This window comes from Dermacentor silvarum, chromosome 11, assembly GCF_013339745.2.
Source record: "Dermacentor silvarum isolate Dsil-2018 chromosome 11, BIME_Dsil_1.4, whole genome shotgun sequence".
Classification (NCBI taxonomy): domain Eukaryota; kingdom Metazoa; phylum Arthropoda; class Arachnida; order Ixodida; family Ixodidae; genus Dermacentor; species Dermacentor silvarum.
In genome coordinates this window covers 25,959,894-25,978,233 of record NC_051164.1, presented here as the reverse complement: position 1 = coordinate 25,978,233, position 18,340 = coordinate 25,959,894, and the positions used below count along the sequence as shown (strand labels likewise).

Here is an 18,340-nt window from a genome sequence, read left to right as displayed (position 1 = left end):
GTCCGAGCAGATGCTGAGGGTGCAGAGCTTGCATGACGTATTCTGAACAAAAGGCGACTGGCATGCAGATAATATGCCATTTAAGGGTTCTAAATTAAGAAACGCTGGGAAACATCCAGTGCACACGCATATTCTAAGTTCCTGTCTTCTCTCTCTCTTTAACTCTCCCACCCCCTCCCCACATGTAGGATAGCAAAGTGCACAAAGTCTGGATAACCACCCTGCCTTTCTCCTGCCCTCCTTTCTCTCACATGCAAAGTCAAACAGGACAGAGGATAATAGGAGGATGCCGACTTGAAATAATCAGCAGCGGGCGCATAGATAGATAGATAGATAGATAGATAGATAGATAGATAGATAGATAGATAGATAGATAGATAGATAGATAGATAGATAGATAGATAGATAGATAGATAGATAGATAGATAGATAGATAGATAGATAGATAGATAGATAGATAGATAGGGAATATTGCTGGAGCCAACGTTTCGACAAGGGGATTTGTCTTCGTCAGAGCAACACAGCTGACAGTTGTTATCCTGACGAAGTGTCCTTTTCGAAACGTTGGAGCCAGCGACATTTCTTGCTCGGCCACCATAAGCTTTTCGCATTTCGTGGCACTTCACATGTACACAGAAAAACTTTAATTCCAGGAGCAGCCGTAGTCCAGAAAGAGGTGCGTTTACTGCAAAATCCGGCTAAGTATTATGCGGCGGTTTTCGACGATCGAGCGCTCCACTTCCCGAGAGCTCGCGAAAACGCCTTCAGTGGGAAACGCCGAGCCGTTCCTTTCCGGTGTACCGACATCCGCTGACGTCCGCGGCCATTTCGACACCGTTTACGCCGTTAAAGCGTCGTGCGTCGGCTCGAGTTCTCGTGACCATAATAATGAGCTAGTTGGGGGTCACCCAACGCATTTCGCTCGCTGATACACACCCATCCACGAGGAAATTCAGCGCGACAAACGTTTCCTCATTTGCACTCGCAGGCTTCTTCGCCGCGGCAGAGCGACACTCCGCCTGCTTTGGCTAAAGCGAGATCTGTGCATCATGGAGTGACGGCGAACGCGTCTACATTCAAAGGACGATGTAAATGCCAGCCATAGTGTGCACTCTGGACTTGAACGCGCTTCGTACACGTCAACCTTGTCATGCCCCACGTGTATCATACCCCCTCCAGTCACGAATTGTGATTGACTGTCGATAAATGTGCGAAATTTGCATAATTTTATGCCAAGGTGCTGCAGACTCCATTAAGAGCCAGTCAAGGAGGTAGCATGACTTCGTGTGCACGTTATGATGAGTCACCATAATTACAGAGTGATTAATTATATAATTATTGTGCACTCAGTACTGATCCGTTTCCTCATAAAAAGAATTGGTTCACTAGCGCGAATTGCTGGCACAACTTTAATTATTGGTTGCAAGCATTACTAGAAAGAAAAAAAATTATTTCGCAATTGCTGCCGAAACGTCCCGCATCACAACTCCCGTCAACCTCTGTAGAGTGCATTCTCCAAAGCGATTTTCGGTAGCGATAGATTTCCCTCAGAAGTAAAATGAAGGTACTTAATATAAAAGAACGTTCAATTTACCCTAAGCTTCTTTTTTTTGGGTGTATTGCTTGTCACAAATGCACAAAATATGTCGCGTCCACAAATGTGTACATCGTGAGTGAAGGGGATACATGATTTATATAGGCTCACTTTGATGCCTCAAAATGCTGGTTCAAGAGCGGATAGGTTTCACGTAAAGCCCATAGTTGCGTTTTTGACATTCTATAGAGTGCAGTTTCAACCGTTGGAGAGTTCGACAAAATAATTACTAAGGAATGCATTACTACACTAATTAAGTTTAGTCTAAAACAACATTTCATCGTTTCCATACATATGGGCTCTCCGTGGTCAGAAATAAAGGTGAACAATTTGTTCCAATTTTACTCGTCGTGGAAACGTGTACGGGCATTATGCAGAGTAAAACACGGTAACTTTCATATACGTACAGTCAGCTACAAACGTCTACGCACCACGGGATTTCAGAAAAACGTTGTATTTCCGGGCACCCTCTAACAGTAGCCAGTAAAACCGTACATCCCAATGTTGTTTGCATATACTAGTAAAGGCTGGTAATGCGAGTACCAGCCTGCGTTGTGAGGCATGTGGATATATTCAGCTTTTTCGCAGATCCCATGGTAGGTAAAATTTTGTGGTTAACTGTACACAGAGTTTCCAACAAAAACTACTATAGAGTGAACTCTGGCGCTGTGATCGTTCCGCTATTATGAGAGAGAGAAATAAAAGAGAGCAAAGGCATGGAGGTTAACCAGACGCACGTCCGGTTTGCTACCCTGCACTGCCGCTATTATGAGAATGATGTATACAGTATACAGAGCTTCGTCTAGTCTTTGTGCTTGTGGTTTCATACGTTCTTGCGACATTATTTATTCCACTTTGTATAATTCCGAGCGCTTATAGTTTTCTAAGCACAGCAATGCAATGATTCCATGCTCGCATGTGTAATCCTTGCGAATTAATGGTGGCCAACGGAACTGTTGCATTTATAACGCAATATTTTGTTGAAAACGACCACTTTGCAAAGTAAAAAAGCCGCTCGAAGCTATAGAAGGTCAATGTTTATTGATTGACGTCGTCTAGAGTGCGAAAAAAACAAGCAGCAGCTACGCCAGCGAACCCGAAGTGGAGGTATCCGGATTAACTTCGAGCATGTGGAGTTATTTAGAGCGCACATAAGTCTCAACATTCTCAGCATTCCCGTGCGGGCTGAACCGTTACACTTGCATGGTTCCCCTATAGACACTGGCGCCCCAGTTCACTTTATCGATTTTTGTAGAAAACTCAGTTTTCGTACAGGGGCACATTACTATTTAATTTCATTTTCACTTTTTATTGCGAGAGCAATTATATGGACACTTCAACCGGATTTCTGCCGTCGTCGTCGCCGTGAGGCTCCGTATAGGCACCGGGCGCGGGATGAATTTGGACCGGTGGCGCCTTCATGCGGCGGCGCCACGAAAGTAATGGCATGTGGCGGCCGGGCCGCGCGCAGCTGGCGCTGCCGTGAAACCACGTCTGATCAAACATGTTGCGTTTTCGGGTGCACCAACAGTTACTGAAACATGACTGAAGCTGGTTAGGCCATTCAATTCAATCGTTGTTTATCGCGGCATCGCGTTTTTCAGGCGGAAAGTCTGTATATGTGCGGTCTGTATATAGGCAGCAGCGCGTTCAGTGCTCAGCAGTTGAAACGCAATACGCGAATCGCATGGTCGCCAGCGCTTTTTGCACTGACTGTAAGCGCTGGGGACCCCAAACTGATGCATTGTGGTGTAGAGTGAAAGCGAGAACCTTCCTAACGCATTATGACTGCATTTGGTCCCAAGGCGCGCACCTGTGGCTCAAAAAAAAAAAAAAAAAAAAACGGCGGCAGCCGCGCGCTGCCACTGCTTCAATCGCTGGGCACTGTACATTTCCGACGCTGATTTCATATAGTCTAGTTGTTCTAACGGTAATAAAAGAGCCGGTCATACGCAAGAGCTTCGTGTCCCACTCGCCTGTCTTCTCCTCCGCAGTGTAACGGCTCCGGAGCTTGGGCACCGGAGGCGAACACTCAGATTTGTCGTCATTTTGCCCTCTTATCAGTGTATCAGTCTTCCTTTTAATGTACATTTCCCTTCCTAGCAATTCCCAACTCTGGTTGCGTCCGGCACACGACTGTGCTGTGCATCGACGGCGAACACCAACGCAGTGGCGTGTTTACACTCGCCGCCACCGACGGCTCCCGTCGCGCTAAGTTATATAAAATTGGCCGTGGCTGAAGATTAGGCTAGTTTATAAGCAATTAAGAATGGGGAAGCATTGCAAAGATAAAAACTACAATGGACAGCGAGCGGGAACTTACTGACACATGTGCGATCGGCGAAGCAGCTCAAAAAACAAAATAAGGACGACGTATGTCTCCTTTATTTTTGTCCATAATATTTCTGTCATTCGCATATTTCCATGATTAAATACGCGGTAATGTTAAAGCGCAAAGCAAAATAGCATGTGGAATATAACTGCTGGAGTTCCACGTCTTAGCTTGCCGCGGAGAGCTAAGCGGTGAGCTCCGTTCGCGTGGTGCATTTGCCTCGCAATTTGCGCTCGTTTTCTGCTTTATATACTACCTGATGCCACGAATGTGATCTGCCTCGTACAAGTGACGACCTTTCTCAAAAGCAGACACACGAAAATGCGTTTTCCGGTGCGTCGGCCCTTAAAACCCGCAGTGCCAAATCACTGGAAGCACCGAGCGCCGTCGTCCCGTCGTCTGCTTCACATGCCAGTGCTCCGACAGCTGCCGTTCGCGGCGCTGTTCGCCAGCATATCGCCGGCGAGCCGCTGGCGCCTTACGACGGCCGCCCGGTGCCTATAGATTCCAAGGGCGATAAAATCCTCGCCGCGCGCCGTATGCGCGAGCGAAAGCGCGCGGGGGACGCGCGCTATCACGGAGGGCGACCCCCCCCCCCCCCTACCCCCCCCCTCCCCGCGCGCTATCACGGAGAGCGAACGCTCGGCGGAAAGCAAACGTGACCGTCGCGCAAAAGACCGTGGGGGCATGGGAGGGAGGGAGGGAGGCGGGGCGGCGCTGTGCTCCGGCACCAAAGGACGCTGTGCCACTCAATCTCCCACGCGAAAGCAACAAAGCGGGAAGAGGGGGGGGGGGGGGGGGCAGCTTCTCCTCTACCAACAACTTCTTTGCGCTTTGCCCGGGGTTGCCGGTCGTCCGCACCGTCTATCTCCACACGGCTCTGACCTTTGTATGCGCTGTGCATTCGCCGCTCAGTTTCCGTTGAAGCGATAGACCGCGCGAACCTGCGCTTGCTGCCAGCGTTTTGACAGTCGTTGGCTGCGGTCATTCAGTGTGATCTATTCCTGTTTGCTTGGGCGCGCTGACACCACGATTGTTAATTCGGTTAGTAAGCCAATGTGTCCAAGTTTATGCAGCCGATAAAACTACTATCCCTACCCCGAATAGCTCTCTACTAATTTGCTATCGCAATCGATGCTTCGCCTTTCGGGCGAAACTGCAACATGTTTTTTTCTCTCCCTGCCCAAAAATTTGTTAACAAGTTGTACTAATTGCTCTTTATGGGGAACTTCGTTTACGCGTTACAGTGTTAAACGCCTCAATTTTGACGTGCGCTGCTGCGCCAGAAAGAACGAAAAAAAGAAAGAAAGCGATGCATTCGCGATACGCTTATCAAGCTCTTACTATCTGCGAACTCCGTCGGAACTATCTCCTTCTAAAGATCGCGCTGCGACGGCGGAGTCAAGGAAACCCTACAGCCTGTCTATGTGTCGCAATTGAGCGACCGAAATGAGCTAATCAAACGCCGTGCGACCTCTTAGCCTCCTCTCTGCCGACTGCATGCCTGTGGGGGGGCAACCGTCGCCCCAGCAACCGTCATGGCAACTGGGCTGTCCTCTGGTCTTCGATATATCCCGCGTTAGAGGTGTCGCGAGTTCGCCAAACGGTTGCATCGTTCGGCGTCCCTTCGAGAAAAGAGATTTTACTAATCAAATGGTTTTTCGAAGCCGCAAAGAATACTTATCCTCCTGATTATGTTTATCTTGAATTTCCGCATTACTGTAGTCCCCAAATTCACTGTGCGACAAACGACAAGGCCAATTAATTCTCTCCTGCGTAAACCTAACTAATCTGCAGATTTCGTAACATCATAACCTGGTCTAATACAGTCCCACCAACTACATAGACTAAAAAAAAGTTAAAGAGTGCCTTTTCTTCTAATTTCGTTCACAGATGATCGAGTACGTATTTCGTAGTTTTTATACCTATCGTTTTTCTTTGTTTCTCGTGTATTTTCTATACTTAAAGATGTTTTATTACATATAATCCCTAACCCTAATCATCTGGAACTGCCTCACAGCCGTTGGCCAAGCTAACTTCTCCAACTTTCGTTGAAGCTTTTCTCCCCTTACCTCTCCGACCAATTTTCCTGATTTATGACAGACCACTGACCGTCCGTTTTGCGCGTTACGTGGCATTCATTTAGAGCTACGCGCGACCTATTTTAATAACCTGAACTAGAATATCATTTACTCGTGTTTGATCCCTTAGCCGCATTTGCTCCTTTTATAAGCTCTCACTTATCGCATGTCCACCTTCCGCTGTGACTCAGTGGTTACGGCGCTCAGTTGCTGGGCGCGAGGTCACGGGCTCTACTCCCGGATGCTGCGGTTGCATTCCGATGGGGGTGCAATACGAAAAAAAAAAATCAATAAAAAAAAAACGGTCGCTCACTTAGATTTATGTGCAGGATAAAACCAACTTCCCAAGTTATCAGCTTTAAGACAAGAGTTCGAATGAGGCAGTTTAGAGCGTCCTAGGAAACATATCTAATTCGGCATCTATAACTTTCTACTTGTTACGTAATTTAAGAACCTCAGGCAGTCAAAATTATTCCAAAGCCATTCGCACTACGGCGTTTCTCATGGACTATGTGTTGCTTTGGGACGTAAAGTTTGAAGTTTATTTGTAGCGCAAAAGAAAAAAATAATAATAAAAAAGCACACATTTTGAGCAGTACATTTAGAGGTCCCAGAGTAGAACTGTCAGCGAGACCTCCTGTATTTACAATGCATGCAAGATAATGATATAAGGAACAGAAGAGGCACCCAACGTGAGATCACATATTATAGAAAGATGTATACATAAAATATCGCATGATAAAGCTATAAAAACTGCGCTCGTAAAAAAAGTATTTGGTAATCATAAGCTAACAGAGCTTACGATATCCAAATAACTAATGAGAGCTTAAATGAACTTATGGGGTTTTACGTGCGAAAACCACGATCTGATTATGAGGCACGCCGTAGTGGGGGACTCCGGAAATTTGGACCACCTGGGGTTCTTTAACGTGCACCTAAATCTAAGTACACGGGTGTTTTCGCATTTCGCCCCCATCTAAATGCGGCCGCCGTGGCCGGGATTCGATCCCGCGACCTCGTGCTCAGCAGCCCAACACCATAGACCAATGAAAGCTAATTCCATGAAAGAAAAAGATTGCGATCTACACAAATCTAGCCGAAAGCTACAAAGGAAACTCGCACGGTTTCCTCATGACAAAGCTTGCCAGTTGAGAAAAATTCGTCCTGGTGGTCAGGGGGTCGAACCCGGCCCCAGCGCCATTATGAAAAAAACGTCTCTCTCTTCATACCACAGTCAGGTTGCTGATAAGTTTTCCTTTTCATAAACCTTCCTCCACCTTGAGGTGTTCCACAGAGCTGATTTGGCGTATTCGTGAGGCCTCGCATTATAACATTTCTTACAGAGAATTTCGGATGTTTCCGCCCGCGCTCTATACTGCGGATCCAAACGTATTATATCGCGCCATGCGCAGAAGAGGATTCCCAGGCACACGATTTATTGCAACGTCTAGTGTTTCCAGAATGCAACCAGACCATTCGAAGAGAAATGTTGCGCCTTCTGCACGTGCAGCTACTTCACGACAGCCGACTGCCCGACGTCGTGTGGTGACAACCATTGCTGCCAACCCTAGGAAAATTTCCCTAGATCTAGGGACTTTAGGCCCCGTGAAGAAATTCTTTCCCAAATCGAGGTATTGTGGAGGAAAAAAAAATTCTTGTACTGGAATCTTATACTGCAACATTTCAGCTTGAGTGCAGCGAATTCATTATTTAAATTTGTCAAGACGATCTTGGAAATAAATTGAAGCTATAAATCTGTAATCTCTCTGCATAACAGAGCAGTTTGCGTTTATAGAACCGTACTGCCGAAGAAACGACTGTATCCTGAAAAAAAAAAAGAAGCTAAGAAAATCTAGGAAACTTTTTTGTCTGATTTAGGAGAAAACTGGTTTCAGAGGTTGGCAGCACTGGGTGACAAACCATATACCCCAAAAAGGACTGGAGGACAAGGCTTGACCCGCCTGCGCCCAATACCCCCATAAAATTTCTGGCCAATATAAGAAATGTTCTTGCTTTTTATTGGATTTGATTAGGGGTGCTGGGAAAGTGAAACTTCCGAATAGAATCAAATACGAACATTCGAGAAAGACGATCTCCGAATATCATCAGGTTCTTACGCAGAATAGGTTCGCGAAACGTTTATGGGTGTTCCGCATAAATACGCCGCTAAAATTAAAAGAATTCCAGGCCGCGGCCGCCCTGAAAATGAGGACTTCGGATGTGACTGTGCATATATATACTGACGTCCGTTCTTTCCCAATAACAGGAAGCGTGCGCCGGCGGTCCCGTAGCATGCATTCCTTCGCGATCTCGTCTGACGCATTCATGTATAACCCTTTTCTCTTCGTTGCTCGCAATACAAGCTTGACACGCTGTCACAGTTCTTGTTACTACGCTTCGAGCCCCACAGCTTCACGAGCCTCGCATAAATATACCTACGCACTCTATTTCCTATCACTGTTCAGTCTGTCGCAAGTTAGTCCTAAACAGGTGCGCATTCTTTCATTGCAAGTTCCAGAACGCGTCTGCATGTCCACGCTCTCCAGTTAACTAAATAAACTCCGGATAGGGACAAATAAAAAAAATGCAAAAAAGTTTTGTTTGTTGTCTTACATGCTCCTCTGATTATGTTCGTACAAATTTGCGCCAAGTTTGTACAAATCCTTACATGAAATGTGTAGCTTTTTCGGAACTACGTTTAACAGGAAGTCGAAAAAAAATTTTTTTCGCGATATATCACTTTTTTTGTCCACTTTTTCTTGTCTTTAAGGTCATTGTTATTCTTTTATGTGTCATGTGTGCACGTGTGTGAGTGCACATGTATATATGCGTGTCTGTGTTTGTGCGTCTGAGTGCGTGCGTGTGTGTTTGTCCGTATGCGTTTGTGCGCGTCTTAGTGTGTATCTGCGTGTGTGTGTGCACGCGTGCGGTTACCCTTATATTCAAGAATTGCAGCTGAACCTTGACCGACACCAATTTTCGCTAGAGCTGATTTCTGTGAACACAGTTTGTCTCCCTAGGACCGTGAAACAGAGGACCGAATTAAAAGAATTCCAGGCGGCCGCATTTCCTGAAAATGAGGGTTTCGGAGGTGGCTGCGCGTACACTATAGCGTTGCATTTCAGATCTATAAGATTATGGCCTTCCATCACATGTACATACAACTTTCGTATTGTGCGCTCGTTCTATTTTTTTGGGTAGGTCCTTTCACGATTTCCTTACAAACACGGCATCATTAAAATACGCACTAAGTAACATATGCACGCGAAACACGGACTTGTGGTTTATTGCGCGTTTCCGCACGAACACAAGTTACAGACCCTTGAACATAACTTACCTAGTATCTTAAACACGTACAAGCATACCATGGGCTTTACTTTGAAACAGCTTAAAGAATATTTTCGAAACGTATAGCCTTATGTTACTGTTAACTATCAGGATGCAATGCAGATTGTATACAAGTGGTTTTATTTTCAACCTAGACTAAACTTCGAACCTATATTATTGTTGGAAATGGATGTGTTATGAATTTTTATTGTTGGTATATATGTGCGCTGTTGAAGTCTAATCAGTTTATTGGTGTATACACCATATATGCGTGTGTTAGTAAATAAGTGAGTATATGTGCAAGAATATGTGCATGTCACTTGTATGTGTTATTAATGGCTATGTTTTATCATTAATCTGTTTCATCTCCTGAATGTCACCACTGCTAACAGTTTCCAGGTTGACGGGACCCAGTCAAGCTGTCAAAAAACAGCTTTTTGCCCAGGTATCCCTACCAGAAATGTTTTTTTTTTCTGGAAAATAAAACTGAAATGAAATGAACATACTGACGTCCACTCTTTCCCAATGACAGGAAGCGTATGCCGGCAGTCACGTGGCATGCATTGAGCCGTAGCTCAATGGTATAGACGATTGCACGCGTAAAGCGAAAGACGCGGGTTAGGCTCCTGCAGGCGGCAGGTTCTCTCTTCGTTCACTTTCATTTCCCTTTTGCTTATTACTTCTATGCTCTAATTAAAGAAATAACAGTTAAACTTTATTTCATATGTTTCTCTGTCTGTTGGCTTCATACCATAAAGCAGCAGCACATCCAACCTGTTTTCGTCTGTCCGTGTATTTCTCGATGAGCATGGAGGTTAGGCCTTGCTCGTATATGGCGTTTTTCGTAACTGTATATAGCGCGAAACCACAGCGACTAACAGGAGGGACGCAAAACAAGCGCTAACATATTTTTTTCTGCCCAATGCAAGCTGCCCCGGCTTTGCATGAGGTCAGCATAATTCACCCGTTGCCGAAAGGCATGCAAGGTTGCAAAAAGCCGCACAAAAACTTGTTTTGCTCTGTCAGATTCCTCTTTCGTGTGGCAAATAACTACGCTGGATAGACGGGGCGCTGTCTAGATGACCAAAACGGAAAGTTAAACATGAAAGAACGCGTGATGGCTGGGTGGGTCTGCAGTTGTGGCATGGGTGGGTGCGAGCTCCCGTGTCCAAACACAAAGAAAAAGTTTACACGGTTGATCACTGAAGCAGCAAAAAACAGCAAGCGTGGGATCGCAGTTTGTGAGCACGCCATCTCTATCGCTGTCAGAGAAAGCATTACCATTCCTGAATGTGGTCTAGCTTGCGCGTGACATCCTTGCATGTGGCTTCGTCTGGGTGTATGTATGCATGCATCCATGTAGAAAAAAAAACAGGAAAAAAAAAAAAAGACAGCGCACTACCAGCTCTTCGCATGCATGAAGCTGCGACTGAAACTACTTGCGATATCAGGTAGATCTCTCTCGGTACGCGCTCTTGCACATCAGTGGCCGTTTCTACAGGGACACGTTGACGAATCTGCGTTATAGTGTGGCGGAGATGCTATGCGCTTAAGCCTGTGTGTGTGTGTGTGCTACAAGGCGCGGTATTGTGTCTATGTGTGGCGCCATACACACTCGGCGAATAACGGCTGTCGCCTCCGAGATTTGTGTGCACTCCTATGGGTCTTTTCCTGACTTCTTCGTTGCGCGCGTGCTTGCGTGCGTGCTTGCGCATATGTGTGTGTGTCTACGATCTTGGGATATCGGGCTCTTGAGTAGCCAAACTTCCTATGTCGCAGTTAATGAGCAAAAAAAAAAAAAACAGATTGCGCTGCATAATATCGTTCTCACTCAAAGCGGCGATGTCATGGAATGTGTACGTATACGTCATCTGTGGTTGACAGCATGGGCATCGCATAGAGTGCGAAACAGGCGCGACAACGCCGACGACAACGATACGCCGGATGTGCGTGTATTGCGGTGGCACGCAGCAGAACAGGCGTCGTCTGTTGCAGAACTTGCCGCAGACGATGCCTGCTTCAGTTCAGAGCGTAGTATGTAGTTTAGAAACCTCTGGGACAGGTTTATAATATAAACTCACTATGTGGTATGTATAGTATAATATATAAACTAATGTAAGTATAAACTGTTGTTTATATTTTTGCTTATACGCTGTAAAGGAGGTCCCATTACGGTCTTTGACCTCAGGAACTCCTCCTATATATAATATTTCTTTGTACTGTATCTTGTCTAATAATAATAATGATAAAACCACAAACAGGGAACTGCCCTGAACTTGTCGCTTTCTCTGTGGTATGCTTCGCAGATCGCCAATTGACGGTGTGTGAGAGAAACATAAGGAAGAGAAGGCGAAAAAATAAAAATGAAAATAAAAACACGACAGACCTACGGTAAATGGGTTTATTTTGGCAAACTATTTCAAAAGACTATCTTCGCTCATTTAGTAGAAAAAAAGTTGATTACTGCTCGTGAAAATGAAAGTCCGACTTCACATTTTGAATTTAGCACCGATACCATAAGTGTTGCCAGGTTTAGTGTGACATCACGGATTTCAAAATATTTTCTCATATCCAGCCCGTTTTTGGACATAAAGTGCGTTCAAACCTTCCTGCATTGAGTCTCCGTAGGCTTTCGAACGCAACGGTGTCATTTATCGTCAAGAAATTAACCATGAAATTGAGTGTACCGTTTATTCCGAACTTTCGAATAAGGATTCGAATATAGTGCTATTCTATTCGAAGACCGAATCGAAATAGTAACTATTCCTAAAAACGAATATTTTTCGAATACCTTTCGAATCTTTAAGATCATCAACTGTGCGCAGGCGAACGTAAAACTGGAGCTAAATTATACAATAAATTTCATCCCTGAGGCTATAGTAGGTGTAAAACATGAGCCGTTGCGCAGTAGCACAGGCTACGTCGTTCAGGGAACCAGAGATTATGCGAAGCTGCTCAGTTTTGTTGTTTTCCTAATGATCTATTTGTGGTTTTAATAAATGACACTTCATAACCTGCAACACAATGACAGAAATGTGTTAAGATTGTGAATACTATGGAACGTTTTTTTTTTCATGGGCGCCGCCATATTGCGTACGCAGTGGCGCCATCTATGGGCAGTCGGCATCTTGAGCGACCACTCCGTTTTGTGTGCCACGGGCATACGCTCAGCGACAGTTTCTGGCGGTTGTTTTCGCCTTGCGCGGTCAATTCATTATGACGTGGCGTCTTTTATACGTGGGAAACGGTTCTGTGAGAAGTACTGAAGCGATGCAAGTCGGAATGGCAGGAGATTCTGCGGCGTTGAGACGGACGGAACACCCAGCGCTATGTGTGCGCGCGTGTTTGAGCCTGCAATCAGACTCGGATATCTGTTTTGCATTTCTGATCATTCTGTTTACTAATGAGACCTTAATGCAGCATTCTCACTGCAGTTCTAAGCCGTGGTTTAGCAGCAGTGAGTAGTTCCGAAACATATGACGATCCCAACAGCGTGGGTACCGTTCTGATACGAAATAATCAGTGGTTTTTACTTTGACAGGCGTCCAAATTGTTAATCTGTAGTTACATGAGATACATTGCGCGACTACGAATACATTTTCGCCCACGAATAGAATAGTTTTGGTTAGTAATAACAGCACACCGTACATTGTGAATTACACTTGTCGAGTAGTTGAGTGACCGTTTGCGGAATGCGCGAGCTGTCCGAAGCAGTGGTATATAGATGCTGAGTTATAGATCTGTTTGTCCTGGATATCGCATTGTCCAAGCATGCGACTTGACCATGCGAGGTAAAATTGCGGCGTTCGCACGTTTTCTGTTTCTTCTTTCTCGCGAAAGAAGAGGATAAATGCCGATTTTTCTTTCCAGTTTTTTCCCGGTCTTGTTGGTTCCGCCCTCTATACGACGCACTCACCCGTCTTACGGAAATTGTGTCCTCACAAACAGGCGCGCCGGATTCCTCTTATGTCATCGCCTTCGGATATTACTACTCAGGCAATGCCGAAGCACAAAGCTTATATGCATCATGCTGGTGTACCAACAGCAGTGATCGCTGCGTTGAGTAATACATTCGGCCTCATAGAGGAGACTATAGCGCAGTCATAGCATATATGATTTGAGGTGTGCTAGACGCAAATATTTTATAACGATCGGCGCTTTGATGCTCCGGTGTTGCATGGGGTGGCGTACACGTACATTCACTTTTATGTTTTAGATCCCACGCCATGCGACCAGATAGTGTGAAGATCTTACGATTCACTCTGGCAATTCACAGGTGCCGCTTCTCTTCGTCGAGTGAAAACCGATAAAGCCAAAATATAGTTCGCAACAAGCACACGCAATACGTCTGATGATGCACGTCGCTTGTATGCGCTCCCACTTAAAGAGACATTTCCGCATACTGTAACTACTGCTGCACCGAAAGGCTACACAGCGGTTCTCCGACGACCATGTATGAACTTACATCACATAAATTTCAAGGAGAACAAACTGAAACACGTGATGTTTTAGCTCTGATGTTCTAGCCAGACAGGAGGAAAGGTTCACCGCGCGCTCTAATCCTCCTCGCCCGATGAAAATGTGTATAGGTCATAGAGCACTGCACGGGCCGGATTTTTCGGCCCGGGCCCGGCCCCACTTTATGAAGCCAGAGCCCAGCCCGGGCCCGTGACACCAAGTCCGAGCCCGGCCCAGGTTCGGGCGTATATGACCAAGCCGAGTCCGACCCGGGCCCGTGGTTCCAAGCCTGAGCACGCCTCGGGCCTGTGTTACTAAGCCCGGGCCTGGCCCACGCACGGGCGTTCATTACTAAGCTTAGCCAGGGCCCTCGTGTCCATGACCAAGCCCGGCCTGTGTGTGTGTGTGTGTGTGTGTGTGTGTGTGTGTGTGTGTGTAAGCACTGGCTGGTAGCCGTACTGCAAATCATATGATGCGCAAAAATTGTCACTCAGAAAATTTGGAGTTTCACCCGAAGGGCGAAGCACCGCCTGCGACAGCAAGGACTTCTCGAACGTTGTTCTAAATATATATACGCGGGTCCGACTAACGCGGGCGCGTCAATACTTTTGGCACCCTTAAAAGTTTTACCACGCCGTGTAGGGCCTGTAATGACATCTCGCAGGATCCACTGCGCTGCCCGTAAAGCGCAGCACCAGTAAAAGTGCATCATCATTTTCAGGTTGGAGCTCTGATAGTGTGGTGCACTTTTAATATTTAATAGTCTGAGATGATTTAACATAAAAGGCATGCGCTGTGAGTGCTATGTTTCCTTGCATTAGTTTGTGGGCTACCATTCTCAAAATCCCCAGGAATAATTTAGTCAAGAATGTAAGACCTGGTATGAGCAACTTTGTGATAGAATAATGTAGCTATATAGCCCGCATTTGTAGCATGGTATATATAGCATGGAATGAGTGAATATCATGCGTGTACCTAAATATATGCGGAGCCTCACGGCAACGCCGACGCCAACAACAACGCCTACGACGAGGCGGATGCTAAAGTGTACGATGCAAGGTGCCGCGCATAATTCCGGGACGTTCCGGAGCAGACGACATATAGTGCCCCCGCACTTGTTGACGACGCACAAGCCATGCTACAATGGCGGTCTCTGTGAGCGGGACAGCTTAGAGGCAGCGATATTAAATTGAAAATTAGGGTTAAAATTCCCGCTGTCATCTCAGCTATTATTATTATTGCGATTTATGCACACTACAAGCGGATTTCTGCCGTCGGCGTCGTTGTCGCCATCGTCGTCGCCGTGAGGTGCCGTATAAAGTCCAAGGGCGATAAAATCGTCGCCACGCGCCGTATGCTGTATGTGCGAGTGAAAGCGCGCGTCCCTGGAGAGCGAACGCGCGGCGGAGAAGAAACGCGACGTCTTCCGTGGGCGAAAAGCTGCGGGGGGATGGGAGGAAAGGAAGGGGGGGCGACGTTGTGCTGTGGCACCAACTGCGTATCTTGCGACCCGGCGCAAGAGGAACTGGCGACTCAATTCCCTACGCGAAAGGAGGAATGCGGGAAGGCAGCACGGGAGGGAGAGGGTGCGGCTTCTCCTCTGCCCGCAACTGCGTACTTGTACTTTGTGCGGGTGGGGACGATCGTGTGCACCGTGTCTCTAAAGCGATCTGCACACGGCTTCTACCTTTGTATGCGCTCTGCTTTGGCCTCTCAGTTTCCGTTAAAGTGATAGACCGCACGAACCTTCGCTCGCTGCTGGACGATGCTTGCTCACGCCAGCGTTTCGACAGCGGCTGTCTGCGGTCATCGAGTGTGATCTATTCATGTTTGCTTGTGCGCGCTGACACTATGCTTGTTAATTCAGTTAGCAAGCGAATGTGTCCAAGTTTATGCAGCCGATAAAACTACTATCCTTAGTCCGTATAGCTCTCTACAAATGTGGTATCGCAATTGATGCTTCGCCTTTTGGGCGAAACTGCGACGTTTTTTTTTTTTTTTTGCATATGTATGATCATACTGGGACCTGTACTCTTTGTTATAACGATAAACTGCAAATAAAGGGACAAGCATGTCTTGGGCCCTTTATGCCCCATACTTTATTTTTTAATGTGATTAGCGCTATTAATGCGAAACATTCTACGTGTGTGACTCGCTCAGCCGTCACTAACTTCAGCAAAGGCCGTATTTCTCCTCAAGCTCTTCGTATCCTCCGCCAGGCACCACACTCTAAAGAAAGCATGATCTCCCTGACATGGATGCCGGTCCACGCAGGCACTGTCCACCCAAACCTCCCCAACCTCAACGAGGTCACCCACTCCATTGCGCGAGGACTCGTCAACCGCGCCGGAGACACTGGAGACGAGTTGGACACCAGGGACAATCTGACTACTTATAACGATCTCGTTAAGGCATTTTACCTTAGTCGCCGAACCTTCCCCCCACCTCACCCCAAGTTCAGCCGGGCGCAGGCTACCACCCTGCGTCTGCTACAAACAAATACGTACCCTTCACCCGCCCGCCTCCACCTTATATTTCCTGAAGTTTACAATACCCCCAACTGCCGGTGCTGTGGCACTCACCCGGCTACGCTTCCGCATACGCTGTGGGAGTGCCCAGCACAGTACACACACATTAACACCACGACCCCCTCGTCGAGGTTGCGTGAGGCTCTGCGGAGCTCCGCCCTCGACGACCAAACCTGGGCGACCCAGCACGCCCGTGAGGCGGCGGCGAGGCAAGCCCTCGACGTCCCCTCATGGGAGGCTTAGGCCCGGCCATCTTAAAGTGCTGGTTCCGCAACAAATGTTTATTCCTCCTCCTCCTCCTTCAGTTACTTCCCTGAGTTTTTTACACCATTGTCGTCGGGGTACCGTCAGCACTAAAGCCGGCTTTGTAGTGAGCAGGTGTCTCACCGTGACGCCATACGCTTTCTTTACTTTTACACTAAGCAAACGGCCTCTGGCTTAGCGTTTTGCGTGTACGCCAGATGACGTTATTGCGTAGCGTTCTTTGCCTCTTGCCGGACACTTTGCAGTCGATCGGTAGGCACCGCTTAAATGTGGCATCATAAATGAATATGACATCTTAAATCAACCTTCGAGAAGACTTACAATGTAGCCAACCGATAAGACGTAGCATATACCTCTCTCCGACGTCAGTATGTAAAGTCAATAAAAATTCCTAATGCCAAATTAGAATGAACGGCAATAAGACGTCGGCTATTTAATGCTCACAAAATACATGTTTGCGCAATACAGGTTAGTAGGACGTCAATTATAGATGTTATGACTAGACGTAGACGAATGGATCATGCCAGGATGTCGGTAGGGTATCGACGGTTAATTGGGCTGCATAGACAGCTACTCGCAAAATGTTTCGCGTAATGATTCCCACAGTGCTTCCCTGCGAACTCCGGCGGCGGCTGCTTATGGCGCGCCTGAGCGCGGCCTGGCGGCCCCCATCTTAAAAGCGACCTGCGACGGGGACAGAGTGTAGGTACGCCGAGGGCTGATAGCTTCGTGTGCGCTGTGTTCTCGCCGCTTAGTTCGCGTTTTGAAGCGAGAGCCAGCGCGAAGGTCAATTCGCTCGCTGCTGCTGCTACGCTTCCTCACTCCGGTGTCTTGACAGCGAGTGTCCGCGGTAATCGAGTGAGATGTGCTCACGATTGCCTGTGCGCGCTGACACCATTCTTACCAATTCAGTTAGTAAGCAAACGTTTACGAGATTATACGGCCGACAAAACTGCTATCCTTACTCCGTATAGCTCTCTAATAATTTGCTATCGCAATCAAGGCTTCGCCTTTCGGACGAATTTCCGACTTCTTAAATTCAGACTTTAAACCTGACGCACAATTAAGAGCGCAATAAATTTGCAACACGTGTGTGAATTAATTGAAAAAAAAAGTGTAATATGTCAAAGACATGGTTGACATATTACAGCAACGGGCCAAACACGTGGAGCTCATTTTGATGACTTTCAATTCATTCCTTTCAAACGGAATTCAGTGAAGTTCACTTGTTTGACACATTACTTGCTATGTTTCATGTCGCACTTTACTGAATCCCACATTATAGCAAGGAGCCCCTAGCGGCAGCGCGCTGGCTAGCTGCTGCTGGGTGACGTAAGCAGAGTGCCGCTTCGAGGGGCTAGGCTTTGCGCTCCCTGCGGCCTCCCAGTTTCTGTTCAGAGCGCTCTGATAGCCGAAATTCGTCATTCCATAGTTCCGCAGGTGAGCGCGTTTTTTCCAGATCCAGAAGTTGATATGGCTTGTACGGAGAGCTTGCTTCAATTTTCCAGTTACGACGAGCCCGCTGAAACGAAAAGTTTCTAAAAGTTTCTTTTTCTAAACTAAAATACATATATATGCGTGTGTGTGTGTTATTCAGCTATTATGCGATGGGGCGGAATGCAAGAACGCCCGTGTACCGTGATTTGGGTGGGCTTTAAAGAAACCCATTCTTCTTTCTGGGGTTTTACGTGCCAAAACCAGTTCTGATTATGAGGCACGCCGTAGAGGAGGGCTCCGGATTAATTTTGACCATCTG

The 18,340-nt window shown here is 46.8% G+C and overlaps 1 protein-coding gene across 5 annotated transcripts in view; it reads right to left on the bottom strand.

Moving 5' to 3' along the window:
• Positions 1 to 18,340, bottom strand: part of LOC119433785 (protein disabled) — a 109,242-nt gene that overhangs the window by 89,840 nt on the left and 1,062 nt on the right. The gene's annotated exons all lie outside the window — the stretch shown is intronic.